The following is a 15,662-nucleotide window of genomic DNA, read 5'->3' as shown; positions in this document are numbered from 1 at the left end:
TCGGTGTCCTTTTACACCGCCTTCCATGGGTCTAAATAAAAAGTCGCACGGAGCCAGGTCGGGCGAGTAAGGTGCATGGGACAGCGGGACCACGCCATTTTTTTACCAAAAACTGTCTAACTGAGATGGCTGTGTGTGCAGATGCGTTGGTTGTCATGGTGAAGGGACCAGTCTCTTACCTGCCACAAATTTAGTCTTTCTTGACTGGTCCGAACTCGAGAATAACCCACTAATCTCTGACAGCTGATCAATTGTCTGTCGACGATCTATGAGCACAAGCTCTCGATTTTTTCCTACATTTTCGTCGATTCGGGCAGTTGACGGAAATCCAGGACGAGGTTTGTCATCAATCGACATGTCGCCATTGCATCACCGTGATAAGCTGTGTTCAACATTAAAAACAGGCAACGGCCTTGCCACAGTAGCTACACCGGTTCCCGTCAGATCACCGAAGTTAAGCGCTGTCGGGCGTGACCGGCACTTGGATGGGTGACCACCCGCGCCGCCATGCGCTGTTGCCATATTTCGGGGTGCACTCAGCCTCGTGATGCCAATTTAGTAGCTACTCGACCGAATAGTAGCGGCTCCGGTTAAAGAAAACCATCATAACGACTGGAAGAGCGGTGTGCTGACCACACGCCCTCCCCCCCACCCCATCCGCATCCTCATCTGAGGATGACACGGCGGTCGGATGGTCCCGGTGGGCCACATGTGGCCTGATGACGGGGTGCAACATAAAATCAGTTCAGCAACACTTTTACCGAATAGAAAACTAAATTTCACAGCAGCACGTTGTTCGCTTAAACTTGCCGTCATAAAAACGAAACAAGAACAAAATAGCGCTAGCAAAAACAATCACTGCAGATGAACAGAACAAACCAGGCCGACAACACAGGCGGCGGCATAAATGCATACTACACGAGCTCCGCCCACGGGAATGTTAGTCCCGTTTTCTATGGCTACCCACTCGTAAAACAAGAACGGGAAATTGAAATCTGAGCCGTGATTACTATAGCGCAAAACATGATGCTGTTACAATCTAGAACAATGTAGTAGCATTTACTGGTGATCTGTCTCAGTTAAAATTACAAGATGTGAAGATACCGTGCTACAGCAGTCGCATTGCTTCCTCTAGTGCATAGGTGAGCAGCGGCCAACTGATGCTACAGCTAGAAATCGTCTGCACTTATTCTTGTAATTGGTTATTGGTTCACAGACTTAATCTCTATTGGTCATGAATCTCCAACGATTAACCTCATAAAACGTACTGCAGGGGAATACGGTCGTTAATCATTAACATCCTGATCATGATACTGTTACATCATTTTATAAAGAAAAAAATTATAATAATAAAGTTTGCATGTTTATGTTCTTTGGAATGACACTAGACAGTTAAGAAAGAGAGAACACTGTTTCGAAAACTCACTGTAAACCAATCAAACGAATATCCACGTAATTTGTGAACAAAATGAATAACAAAGTAGTTGTCTAAATAACTGAACAGCTGGCGGCTAAATAAATACAATTAGAAAAAAATAAAGTAAGAGACTTATGGCCATCTACAGACTTGGCGATCAATCGAGCGAAGGCCACGTCAGCTGTCAAATTTGCTGGAATTAGTATAGTCTTCGACATTTCGTCAAACGTTCTGATTGCTCAACACTGAAATGAGAAGCTTGTTACTCATATTGTGGCAACTGTTTGCATTCTTTACACGATAAACCAATTTCTGTAATGTAAACCCATAACAATTATTTGACGAAATAGCGGCGAATGTGAACAGTGGTCACTTGCAGATCTCAACTCCTTAGACAGTCTGGCGGATAAATTACTGCAACAGGCGATACACAGCCTAGTAGCCGATATAGAATTATTTGTAACGCAGCAGAAAAATTTGTCTGCTGACTGCGGTCATTGGCAGCGTTACAAACTTAACAGTAAAGCACCATGTGTAACACTTTATTAGCCTTTACGTAGTGAATGACATTTTGAGTTATCGGTTTGTTTGTTTGTTTGGAAATGAGTGTTGAAGCTATTCCTGATGCATCCTGGGCGCTACATTCGTCCCTTCGTCCTGACGAAATTATTACGCGTATGTCATTTTTACTTTCAGAGTTCCTGCTTACAAATTACATACTGCATGTAATGAGCAAGGAAGATAAATGTTCTCCCCACGCATGCTTCTGCTACCGACCAAGGTACTTTCGATAAACAACACAGGCAAAACGAATCCTCTAAACTCCACCTTTCATACTGTTACCCCAATACCATGATTCTTCAGACGCATGTACAACAAAATGTACTTTTCTTTCAACCATCACATTCTCAAACACGTTTTTCTGTAGAGTAAGATCATGATCAGATCAACGGCGAGTTCCCCACTGTTACAATGGCAGTATATGTTCTGAGAAGAAAATTAAAAACTCTTGACGTGGTACTTTTCTCGTAGTTCTTCGGGCTGTTTTCTGCACTGTCCAATACTACATTCTCCCAAACTTAATTTCTGCAACCGATTTTATAATACCGATTCTAGCATATAATCCTTCCAATATTGCTTCTGGAGATGCGCTTCTAGCTACCAAATTTCCTTTTAAGTTATCAATTTTCGTTTCAATATTAACGTGTAGTCGTTTTTAAAACGTTTGGGTTCTTAGCTTGATAGATGCTTTTAAAAGTGTTGGCGAGTGTGACTTCATATGGAGTGAGGGACAAAGAGCAAGTATCTGACTGAGCAGACAGCTAATCATTTCTTTTATTTAATCGAAAGAAACTACATCTTTACTAAAAGCACGGAGATACATAGTAGATTATATATGTATTGTAAAAGAAAAATCCAACTGACCAGCAACAGTCATATAATCTGCAAAGCTGGTTAATTTGCAAACCGCTATATCCACACTCTTCTAGTGACAAAGAATCTCGTACACAATGTCTAGTGGCAAAACATCCGTTAATCCTGTGCGCAGGAAAGTCAATGTGTTTCCCACTCATTTTTAAGATTTCTAGTTATTCCAAGTCTCCAACAGGTTGGTATAGAATATTCTCCATCTGTGATCACTACGCACTTTCTCAGCCGACGTGCGTGATTTAGGTGTGTTAATAAAACATGAAACTTCCCGGTCAAAAATTAAGAATGACTGTGCTGGTAAACTTGCACGTAATTTGATTTTCAAACAGCTGAGCAAAACTGAACGTACTTACACAGTTCTCTCTTTACTTATTCTGATCATCGCTAAACTGACAAACAATATTTTTAGTGCAACGCAATCTGACTTTCAATAATCCCTACAAAAGAATGGCCTTGACTAACAATAACCTATACGTTCCATGAATTACTTTCCCCACAAAAATCTTTGTTCCTCGAACTACTGCAACACAGCGGGCGCCAGTACTGCCAGCTAAATAAAAGATTGTAGCTACTGAAGGCACTAACTACTGATAGGCATAGTTAGCAAATGAAATATTTTGATAGATAACAATGTATTTACCTTAATAGTGTTCCAAGGTCATAATATATATATCAGTTCATGACATCCAGTCTTACAGATTTCCTTTTTCTGACGGACAGACGTCCAGATCGTCCGCTCTCAAAACTCCGGCATCTGTCTCCCCACATCCACCACTGCTGGTGGCTCACCTCCAACAGCGCAACGCTACGCGCTGTTCACATCCAACTGCCCAACACTACACAAACAATTATTTCAATAATGAGTCCAACCACCCACAGTCTGCACACAGCGCGGTCAGCGATTTTCATATAGAGCACTATGTGGCGTTACCAGCATAAAAACCTAAACAGCCTGCTTACAAAGACATTACGAATTAACTATCGTGGATAAAATATTTTTATATTTTTTTTGTCGAACAATCTCCTTCTCTTTACGAGTTCACTTATATCCACAATAAATCGTGCTCTCTTTTTGATAGAAGTTCACTGAAGTCCTGACAACCTTATCTCTTCGTGCAGAACGAAATCGGATAGTTGATTCACAGAATCCCATTCGCGCAAAATAAATGACGCTTGGAAAATCAATGATCGGGACAGTCAATTAGATTCAGGTCTAACATGTAAATACAACAGGTAATAACGGTTTCCGGAATTAGATTTTCGTCTTTCAGTAATTGTGTAATATGTGGAAAGCTGTATGAAAATTACTCTGTCTCTCATCTGGCACTGTACTACCCACTTACAGAGAAAGTTTCTAGGAGTCTACTGGCGTACATAAATACTTACCCCGAAATAATTATGAAAGACGCTGTCTCTTTCCTGTTCAAGAGGTGGTTCTGAAAGTTACCTGACTTAACTTATTCTGAAAAGAGTTGGCAGTTGCTTCGACAAAGCAAATACAGAGTCATTTCGTTTCAGGTGTGATAAATGCACCGCACAGCGGGCCACATCTCAGCTTCACACACAGAAGAAGATAGTTTGGCAGAACTGTATCACTAGCCCGGATGTGTGGCACACGAAGAAAGCTATATAAATGCTACTGATTTGAGTTATGGTCCGAGGAACCGCTGCCGTCTAGCATTCAGAGTGCCGTTCAGAAGAAAAATCAGCGAAGGAACGAAGTACAGATTCTCTGATAGAGTGCACGAGTCATAGCTGTATTTTGCTCACTACATCGAGCATTTATGAAGACAAAGTGACACACGGATTTAATGAATGGTTGTTTCATGGAATCGAAACTGGATTTGACCCTCCTAGTGGCATATTCGATGATGATGTTTATTGCTACGAATTATTTATCGGCAAAATGAAACACTTTGATTTATCGCTAAGGCTAGGAATGGCACGGCAGGAAACGCTACCGGCACCACCCGAATCAAAACTCAGGAGTCCGCAGTCCCACTGATGATCCCAGTTGTAATAAAAACGTAAAAATAGTACTAGAATCAAAAACAAATCCTACACAGAATTCAAGTGATTATCACATACATGGGTATAGATGTTTTCAACAACGTGCCACAATAGAACAACGTTTTCCCGGTAATTCAGTGGAATTCAAGGCTGAATTAAAGAACCTTATGTTGAGAACTCTTTCTACTCCATTGAATAGTATCTTCACAATTCATTAACATTAGCGGCGTAATACTAAGATTTTTCGTACATTTTATTATATAGCGCTCTGATGAACTGTGCATTCTCCGCTTATGTTCATACTGTGAAGACCGCTGTTCATGGTCCCTAATGTAATTAAAGAACTAGCAGTGCTCGTTGTGCTCAAAATAGGTATTACGTTGTGGTGACTTTAGGGTAGAGCGAATGGAGCACTTTAAAAAATTTTATAGGCATGTATTCTTCTTGCCTTAATTTATGTGTGTTGTGAGTATTGGTTCTCAGATCTATTTCGCCTCTCTTGTCCCTTCGCATCCGTAGAAACGTATTAACTACATACTATTGCTTGAAATATTTCTTCGCTGTCGCAATAATAATCTTCATGGATTTTATTAGGACTGCATGATCGTTTAATCAATAAGATTCATTCAGAAGTATACAAGACATATTTGCATCACTATAATTTGATATTTCCCCGCGATTCAAAAAGCATAGCAAAGTTTATATAGAACTATTTAAAATCTTTCGTTAAGTTTGGGTATTTACACCCCTGAAGGACTTCCCCGAAAATCCCATTTTTCTCATCTAAAAAAAACACAAAGCAGAGAAAAATCACATAGATAGCATAGTTATTTCAACTGTATTTAAGGGGGGTAGGACGTCAAACGGGCCTACTTGGAGCAGGAGAGGCACCACAGGACATTTTAATTTCTGTTGTCTATCCTTGTACAAATAATTTCACAAAAGCTTTGTCAGCATGACCAGGAAGGATTGAGACTTCACATCCATAGCAGTGGAAGTTCAAAAACATAGCAAAATACCTTTTTTTTACATGAGAAATTTCATAATTTTTTCACTTACTACTGGCTGCATTTGTTTCTGTAGGTACACTTTTCTTCCTAAGTAAGAGAGAGTCTTCGATGAATTTTGCACAGCATACAAGCAGTAGTTACAGGTGTATGAAACTCTAGAATTTTCCAAATATGTTAAAAACTGTGGTAAAAATTGAGATAATTAACTATAAAATTTGAGTTTTTTCTAGACATGAAGTTTAAAATGTAACAGTTCATTCATTTTTCATAAATTAAATAAACTGTAGAGTTTCATACACATGTAACAATAGTTTGTATGCTGTGCAAAATTCATCGAGGAATCTCTCTTATTTGGAAAGAAAAGCGTACCTATAGCAACAAATGCAGCCAGTAGTAAATGAAAAAATGATGAAATTTCACATGTAAAAAATGTATTTTCTTACGTTTTTGAACTTCCACTGCTATGAGTATGAATCCTCAATCCTTCCTGATCATGCTTTCAAAGTTTTATGAATTTATTTGTAAAAGTGGTGCCTCTCCTGCTCCAAGTCTGCCCGTTTGACGTCCTACCACCCTTAAAGAAAATAATACTCTAATCTTATACATTATATTATGGTAAGAAGTGTAAAGTTGAAAAGCTATACCCAAAACATAACAAACACAGTCACCTCATGCCTACATTAAACGTTTGGATTGTTACCGTCTCAGATAGAGCCAGTATAAACAACAACATTAAACGCTGTCAAACAGAAAGTTTCGTTTTGTCTTTGTGAATTACAATGTTGCCCTTAAAAATTCCAACTTCATAAAGACGACATTCAACATACGTCATATTGACGTGCTGTGCAAATATTTGTGTTTCAGCAGAACCACACGCAGAGAGGCCCTGCATGACTTAGTGCCAGGAGAAGGCAAGCATGGTTCACCCAGTTATGCAAGATCGTACAGTAACGTCTCGGAGTTTGAGTCAGGAAAAGGGCGTCATTGCAGCAACACAGGTATCCACACGGAAAGTGAGACGATGTCTAGCGAGCCACGGTCTGTCAGCAGGGCTACAACTGTCTTGACTCCGCTTGGTGTAGCAGCTGAGAAAGGAGCGCCACACTGGTGCGCCACACACAGTACTGGACACAGGAGAGGCACCACGTCGGCTTTTCAGGCGAGTCCCCGATCTGCGTACATCATTACGGTGGGCATAATCCTTGTGGAGTCTCTGAGGAGAGCAACGATTGCCAGATTGCAGTCGGCTTACTCAGGTGAGCCCAGTACCTAGCGTTATGGTATTGGGTGCCGACTGGTATACTTCACGATCACTTCTGGTTCACATAACTGGTAATTCGGACTGCAGACGTTGTGTTTATGACCTTTTAAGATTGGTGTACGTGTCCTATATTCGATATCTCCATGAAGTTACGTTTAACAGGATAATTTAAGGACGCTCAGGCGCTGTATCACTGAAGAACTTCGAAGCTCCTCTTCCACAATACGTATTCATATTTATAAATTGTTTTATTTTCGTATAATAGTCAAATGTCATATCATACAGTTTCATTTCACTAATTTAAGCAGCTACAGACGCTGTGCATTTCGACTTTTATACCACTGTCTGATCAACGTAACAAAAGAAAAACACATTCACCAAGGCGATAAAACTGCCTGTTATAGTTGACTTCTCTCACCTCCGTTCACGTGGTAAGCAGAAACAACTGCTGGGACAAGTGAACTCTCAGCCTTGTGTTTTGTGTCCTTTCTCAGTCAGAAGACTGTAAACCTGGTGAGGCGGCAATGCAGTAAATTATCAATACTGTTAGAACGTATAGGTGAGTGCTGTCTCTATGCGACAACAGACTGTTCAATGCGGCTTTACTAGTCAGTCACGGTGTGGTTTTCCAGTAGTTGCTAGTACTCCTCTAGATACCAGTGGGCAAGGTAAACGTTTCCTTAAGTCTTACGATTTTCACACACAGAATGAATATAGGAAAAGGTGCCTACATTAGAGCACTGGCACGCAGAGGTACACTCTAAGGCAAGATGAAAAAAAGGAGCACCACGAAAAGAATTATCGGAATGGGACGTCGATACATGTGATATTCATTCACAACGATACAAATGATTATAATTACAGGAAAACTGAATAATTTATTCAAGGTAAACAGCTTTACAAATCGTGCAAGTCAATGGAGCGTTGATCCACCTCTGGCCATTATTCGGTTTGGAATTGACTGACACATTTGTTGGATGTCCTCCTGGCGGTTATAGTGCCAGATTGTAGCCAACTGGTGCGCTGAATTGTCAAAAGTCCCAGGCTGGTTGGAGAATCTTGCGCATAATGCTCCAAACTTCCTCAATTGAGAAGACATTCGAAGACCTTGCTGGCCGAGGTAGGGTTTGACGAAAACGAAGACAAGCAGTAAGAACTCTCACCATCTGCAGGCGAGCGTTACATTGATGAAATACAAGTCCAGGATGGCTTGCCATGAAGGGCAACAAATCGAGACGCTGAATATCGTCACCGTAACGCCATACCGTAAGGGTGCCGCAGATGACAACGAAATGGGTCATACTATAAAAAGAAATGACATCTCTGAACATCACTCTTGGTTGGCGAGCTGTATCGCGGGCGACAGTCAGGTTGCTATCCAATCGCTGTCCGGGGCCTCTCCAGATACCTCTGGTCATCGAGTCTCAGTCCTAAGAGGGAGTCAACAGTAAAGACAATTCATCTCCAGTCAATAAGATTCCAGACCAAAGGGATGTGTGGAGATTTTAAAATCGGTATGAGAGCGAACACGTGAAAAGAAAAGGAACTGATTTCGAATGCAACAACCGACAAAAAACTTCGCAGGTTCGAATCCTGCCTCGGGCACGGATGTGTGTGATGTCCTTAGGCTAGTTAGGTTTAAGTAGTTCTGAGTCGAGGGGACCTATGACCTCAGATGTTAAGTCTCATAGTGCGCAGAGGCATTTGAACTACTTTGAACGCTAACACAGAGCAAGTGCCGTGGGTGCTATTATTCCCGTTGTCACCATGTGGAATGGCAAACGTAACAATAGTTATAAGTTTTCACCATCGCTAGAATAGCTGCCAAGCCTAACAAGGAATTTCCAAACCTTTGCCGGCCGTGGTGGCCGTGCGGTTCTAGGCGCTTCAGTCCGGAACCGCGTGACTGCTACGGTCGCAGGTTCGAATCCTGCCTCGGGCATGGATGTGTGTGATGTGCTTAGGTTAGTTAGGTTTAAGTAGTTCTAAGTTCTAGGGGACTGATGGCCTAAGATGTTAAGTTCCATAGTGCTCAGAGCCATTTGAACCATTTGAACCAAACCTTTCAAACGCAGAATGATTGGAAAGTGGCTGAAATATGTTACAACTCACATGCTAAATTGAAATTAATAGTATTGCAAAGTTAATGTTAAAACCTCTGGATAAAACTAAATTTCCAAGCATGCTCATAAAAATATGCCACACAGTAAAATACTGCGACACACAAATTGGAAAAGTCTGATCTCCGTTGTGCTAAGTGGTGGGGGTTTGAAAACTAATACTGTGACTTCAGGAGCAGAAAATGAGAACATAGGCGTATCTGCAAGAGCTGAACATTAAAACATGCAAGGTAATTTCGCAGAAATGCTTTTACTTACGGTGGCCGAACTTAAAATTAGTGGAACTGTGGAACAGTAAGCCAGGATCGCAGGAACAGCAATATTAGAGGCATATTCACACCAATGTTAATTGAAGCGAGTAACTTATCATACTTTCGGATCAAGCTGTTCTGTTTCAGAGGTCAAGTATTTGGTGCAAGAGTGTACCAACAAACGACTACCGATGAGGCTTTGTTAAGAATGCAAAACAAAGAGTATCAGTCGACCAAACTGTGGGGCAAGTTCGTAACATCGCATAGAATCCCAGGATAATCGAAGCAATACACGAACGTGGCAGATGTCATGGACCTCCTTTTCCGGGCGTAGTGCCGAAATTCCAAGCGGAATGGACTCAGTAAGTAAGAAACAAGTAAGAAATATTGGGCCATGCTTCCACTATTGCAAAACTTGCCGATGCAGGATTTCGTGCATGCACTGACCTCTGGATTACTTCCCATAGTTGTTCCATGAAATTCATGTCGGGCGACCTGGGAGACCAAATCTTTGGCTCGACTTGTCAAGAACGTTCTTTTAACCAAAGGTCAACAACTGTGGCCCGGTGATTTGGCGCATTGTCATCCATAAAAATTCCATACTTGTTTGGAAGTATGAAGTGTATGAAAGGCTGCAGATGTTTCCAGGTAGCCGAACACAACCATTTCCAGTCAATGATCCTTTCTCGGATTTCTAGACAATAACTCAGAAAAATCGTATCATTGAGACTTTATTACCGTAAGATAACTGAGAATACTTAACTTTGAGAAATGTACAATGAGATGTCGCAAGCAAAAGGCGACATGAAACATAAGAAATCTCTTCAGTTTCTACACTTCAACTGGGGCATCGCCCGACGACGCGGCCCTTATGTCCTCTTCGTGTAGATGGCGCTACTGTCTCGTTGTCGTCCTAGAGAGGGGTCGGCTAGAGTACTATTGGCTGACGTCCTCTCACAGCCCTGTCTGCTATGACGTTCTTGCCCGTCGTGCCGGTCCTTGACTTTAAGCCAGAACAAAACTCTATACGTAAAATGCGATTTCATGATGTAAAATTACGATGATTTACTCTTCAAAGTTCGAGAAAAAATACTTTTATATCAATGATCTATTATCTCCACTGCTCTGAATATACTGTACAATCATCCGTGCATAATCCTAAACCGTATCACTGTTTTCACTTCAAAACTGCTAGTGGCTAATTTTACGACTGATGATCTCTGACAAAGACATCAAGCAGCACTGAATGAAGTAACAGCGTATGTCAACCAAGCTTAGCCCGGCTCGATACCGAGTGCGGTTGCGGCCGTTGCTGCTGTAGGAGATGATGGCTTTGTGCGCTAAATTTTGCAAATCACTTACAAGTTTGATCACATATGCTTCCTATTATACTCACACGCATAATAAATAATTTGTTTAGTTGCTGTTCCTCGTGATGTTGCAATTTTAATGGCGAGCAGTGTGGTTTACGTTAGCTTCAAATGCTGGCGCATATGACATTAGCAATCCCATTTGCTCGTTTTCAAAGTTGTGACATTGTCGGGCTTTTTGTTTTTGCGGCTGTAGTGGTGTCTAGTCCGAAGACGGGTTTCCTGCAGCTTTCCACGCTACTCTATACTGCGCGAGCAGCTTCATCTCCATATAACTGCTGCAACTTACATCCATTTGAAGCTGCTTACTGTATGTATCCGTTGGCCTCCCTCTGCGATTTTTAACTCTGTCACTTTTCTCCATTAACAGACTATTTCTTGATGTCTTTGGATGTGTCGTATCAGCGGATCTATTCTTTTAGTTAATTTGTACTACATATTTATTTTTTCTCGGATTTGATTCCGTACGTACTCATTAGCTACTCGATTTACCCACCTAAGCTACAGCATAATTCCGGAGCACAATATTTCAAGAGCTTCAGTTCTTTCCTTGTTTCAACAGGTTTTCATCCTTACATATAGTAACTAGGCGCTCTCGGTAGGAGACAACAGACTGCGACAGTGGGGCCGTTGCCCGGCAGCAGTCTCAGCAAGGCCACCGCGGCACAAGGCAGGCGCGGCCGCGAGCTCTGCACACCTGCTGCACGGGACGCCGTAACCTTTCCAGCGGGTGAGTTTGGCGGGAACCGCTGCACAAAATTTCTGATTGTCTCTGAACCAGTTGTTTTCTCTCTTCCCGCTGTTTAGTTGTAGCATCATACATCATTAAAATGTGCGTGCCTACAGTTTTCTCGTTTGCAAGTTACTTTCAAACCTCGCCAATTTATCTCACTGCCCTATAAGGAGCACCGCACGTTCGAACGACATAACAACTACGTGGCTCGAAACATACAGGTGTAAGGTGTCAGGCAAATCCAACACCTTCCATGAAAACCCTGACATGATAAGCAAATCCAGTAGTATGTCACACAGCTCCGAATAAATCGTGACATTAAATTAACCAAAGTAATACGAGTAACGAGTGAGCAAATGGAATACCACAGACTAACACAAGAATGCCTAAATGCATGCCATACCTTCCCACCGTGAGACAGACGCAGTTCCAAGGGAAGAAACGAGAACAGAAACCGAGAGCAGAGCCGTGCTAAGCTGGAAGGCCCTACGATGAGGGACGGACACCCACGTCGTCAGCTAACCGCTAGGACCACACCCCAGCCCATGTTAAAAGCTAGAGCCCTCCAGAAGAACAATATAGATCTTACGATAAATCTAGGCGCTCAGTCCGGAACCGCGGGACTGCTACGGTCGCAGGTTCGAATCCTGCCTCGGGCATGGGTGTGTGTGATATCCTTAGGTCAGTTAGGTTTAAGTAGTTCTAAGTTCTAGGAGACTGATGACCACAGATGTTAAGTCCCATAGTGCTCAGAGCCATTTGAACCAATCTTACGATAACACAAAAAGGGCCACACCAGCCGAAGGTTTTAGCGTGAGACTTTTTCGCGTCTCTGTAACGTTGCAAACGTTAATAACATTGCCCCACCACGAAAAGTAACCAGGGCCACCCCCCCCCCCCCCCCCAGCCCATGTTAAAAGACAGAGCCCTCCAGAAGAACGGTATAGATCTTACGATAACACTAAAATGACCACACCAGCTGCAAGTTTTAGCGTGAGACTTTTTCGCGTCTCTGTTATGTTGCAAACTTTAAAAACATTGCCCCACCACGAAAAGTATAACGTTTCTCATTGGATGGACATAATTTTTGTAGGCGGAGCTTAAGGTTAACATTGAGACCATGATTGGTCAGATGAAAACACAGCCAGATAGTTTTTTTTAAACCAACTTCAGTAAATTGTTGTAAGGAGAAGTTAGGAGGGAGTTGCTTCCGAGACGGCGACGTGAGCGGAGCTGTGCTGCCCATCGCCCCCTGACGAACGCCGACAAGGTAATGAACGCACGCGATGCCGCTTAACAGCACATAAAGCTTCACTCAGAACTGCAGAAATCTCATCTGTTACACCCCGTTTTTGCGTAATACTAGTGTTGATCGTCAATTAAAGCTCATGGTGTTCACATTTGCCACTTGAAGTAAAAATCTGAAACGCAATGATTTTTCTGTTATATAGTTATTGAGAAGCCACATCAACCACTGTAATTTACGACAAGTTAGATAAGTAATTAAAGATAATTCAGGGTCACTGTAGACCATTTTGATAGTTTTCTCTTTTGTGAAACTTAATTTAAACCTAGATTATAGATGTGATATGGCATAGGTCATCCTTCGATCCATTATAGAACTTGGAAACCCATTCAGGGAATATTCGTTCACATTTTTGTTGAACGCAGTTGGTTTTTACCATCCTGTATTAAAACATTTCCTTTTATCAATAGTGCAATTTATAAACAATGTTTTGTGAGTAGAATAAAATTTCCAACGGTAAACTTAACTGCTTTTTCGACGTTATTTTACCAGCTAACTAAAAATAGGAAAGCTTTGAACCTCTTCCACTAAATTTAGTTAGTATTAAGATTCTTTTACAGGGAGTGCAGTGGAGCCGACGCTGAAATCATTAAGTATTTGGTTATATCATCGCTAGTCTCACTGAACTCTTCTGAACTCTACATGTCATGTGTGGTCTGGCATCTCCTTACCAGCAACAGGTCCCAGGTTCAAACTTGTCAGTTCCCCAAAAAACACACTCAGAGTGTCGTTGCACGAAAGTGGTAGGGTGACACGATATAGAACAAACAGACGCCACACAGAATGTTAGAGAATGGCGACCCTGCCAGGATGGTAAAATACCATGATTGAAGGTCGTCCACATGCCTAACTAGGTCAGAAAAATATCCTGTTAAAAATTTTTCGTAATAAAAAAAATATTTTTGAATGGCATAAATAGTTGAAAACAGTAGCTGCAGCGATAGATAATGAGACATTCTAGAAGAGACAATAGCATAATTAAGTTATGAATTTTAAAAATTGTTAGAATTAAGTTTTCTCCTCAATGCAAGCGCACAGGTGGCGGATACATCGTTGACAAGTTGGCTCTGACCCAACAAGTAAGTGAATGGATTGTCAGTCTTTGGTATAATAAGTGTCAAGTCGGGTGAACAAAATTTTATGAAACGCGTGAGATCGTATGAGCGCATGTTGACTCGAAGTAGGACGCGTGAATTGCTTTTAAAACAGAAAATAAGGGATTCGGAAAGATTAGCAATGGCAAATCGAGACCTTGACCGAATTGAGGTAGAGACACAGCATGAAAATGGACAGAGAATAGAGGACAGTACAACAGGCGATGCAGTATCACGAGAAATAGGACATATAACGCACCATAACGAGGATAATGTACGTCAAGGCATAGAAAACGTAAGTCAGCATACGACTGAGGAGCGGGAAAGTAGAGAGACAGCCGATGAGGATTCTAACTTGCGTCTTGAATACGTAGAACCCGTAGTACAAGTAATCAGAGCTCCCTCACCACAGAGTACAAGGAATGCGAGCAGAAACGTGTCACAGCACAGTTCAATGCGATCGGTTGCGAACCAACACTTGGGCGAAAACACAGAGCGTAGGACTTCGGAAGAAAACACAATAGGACCCACCAATCTGGCAGAATTGTTACAACAAATGAAGGAAACCATGACAAGGCAAAATAAAGGCATAGTGAACCAAATTCAAATTCAGAATGCAGAAACCACGAGACAAATGCGTGCGATTAAAGAACAAAACAAAAAAATTCAGTTACACCTAAGTCATATTGAAGACGAGGCAAAAGAATCTCGAGAAGTAATAGGAAACTTAATAACAGGTCACAGCCAATTGAGAACAGACATTGACAAGGTACAAGCGGACGTACAAACATTGCGTAATGGCATTCTGGACGAGATCAAAACATTACGTAACAACACCCAGGGAGAAGTCAAGAAACTAGAGAAACAGATAAACGAAATTACTAGACAAGCAGCAGGTACAGCGCGTGAAGTTGTTGAAAACAGTCTGTTACACAAACGTATCACAAAAGCAGCGCTGAAAAGATAAGATAACCGCATAGTCAAAATAGAAGCGCAAACGAAGCGACAATTTCAGAAATTGCGAACAGAGTTGTTGCAAACCATTGAAGAGCGTTGTGAACAGGATCGAACAAGCACAGAGTCTGCAGCCACATCCGTATCTGTAACAGCACCGGAAAAGCAAGCAATTATCGAAGATATTACGCATTTGCGATTCCAATCACAGGCGTAAAGTAACATACGTGAAATCAGACAGCCTGTACAGCAACAAACACGTTTCGAAAATCTTGATGAACAAACGTCAACACAAACACATGCGGAACCACAAATGTATGTTTCAAGACAGTTTGGATCGTGCAATGAAGCAGCAAGGTTAGTCAGACAAGATACCGAACCAACACCTGACAATGGAAAGCCAGGTCGCGAAGAGTACAGTGCAATGCATTCAGCTACACGTTCACAACCGATGGAAGAAAATTATTGCGTACCACTCCAATGATACTACGCAAGTGTAGGCGAAAGTTACAGTGGACAATATCCAATGGATCTACCACAACCGGAAAGAACGACGGGAGAAATGATCAGAAACAAAAGTGGCGAAGAATCGCGAATTTCATATGGAACTATGACAAAGTACGACAATGATCATTTCCTCACAGTCAGAAAATTTCAACACTTTCGAGAAGGAAACTCATTACATCCACGAACTTTTATTGATCA

General features: G+C 41.7%; 1 pseudogene; it reads left to right on the top strand.

Moving 5' to 3' along the window:
* Positions 1–403: 403 nt before the first annotated feature.
* Positions 404–521, top strand: LOC124560491 (annotated as a pseudogene).
* Positions 522–15,662: the final 15,141 nt, after the last annotated feature.

Source organism: Schistocerca americana, chromosome 1, assembly GCF_021461395.2.
Source record: "Schistocerca americana isolate TAMUIC-IGC-003095 chromosome 1, iqSchAmer2.1, whole genome shotgun sequence".
Taxonomy (NCBI): domain Eukaryota; kingdom Metazoa; phylum Arthropoda; class Insecta; order Orthoptera; family Acrididae; genus Schistocerca; species Schistocerca americana.
The sequence above is the reverse complement of the archived record's forward strand: the minus strand, read 5'-3'. Positions and strand labels throughout refer to the sequence as shown.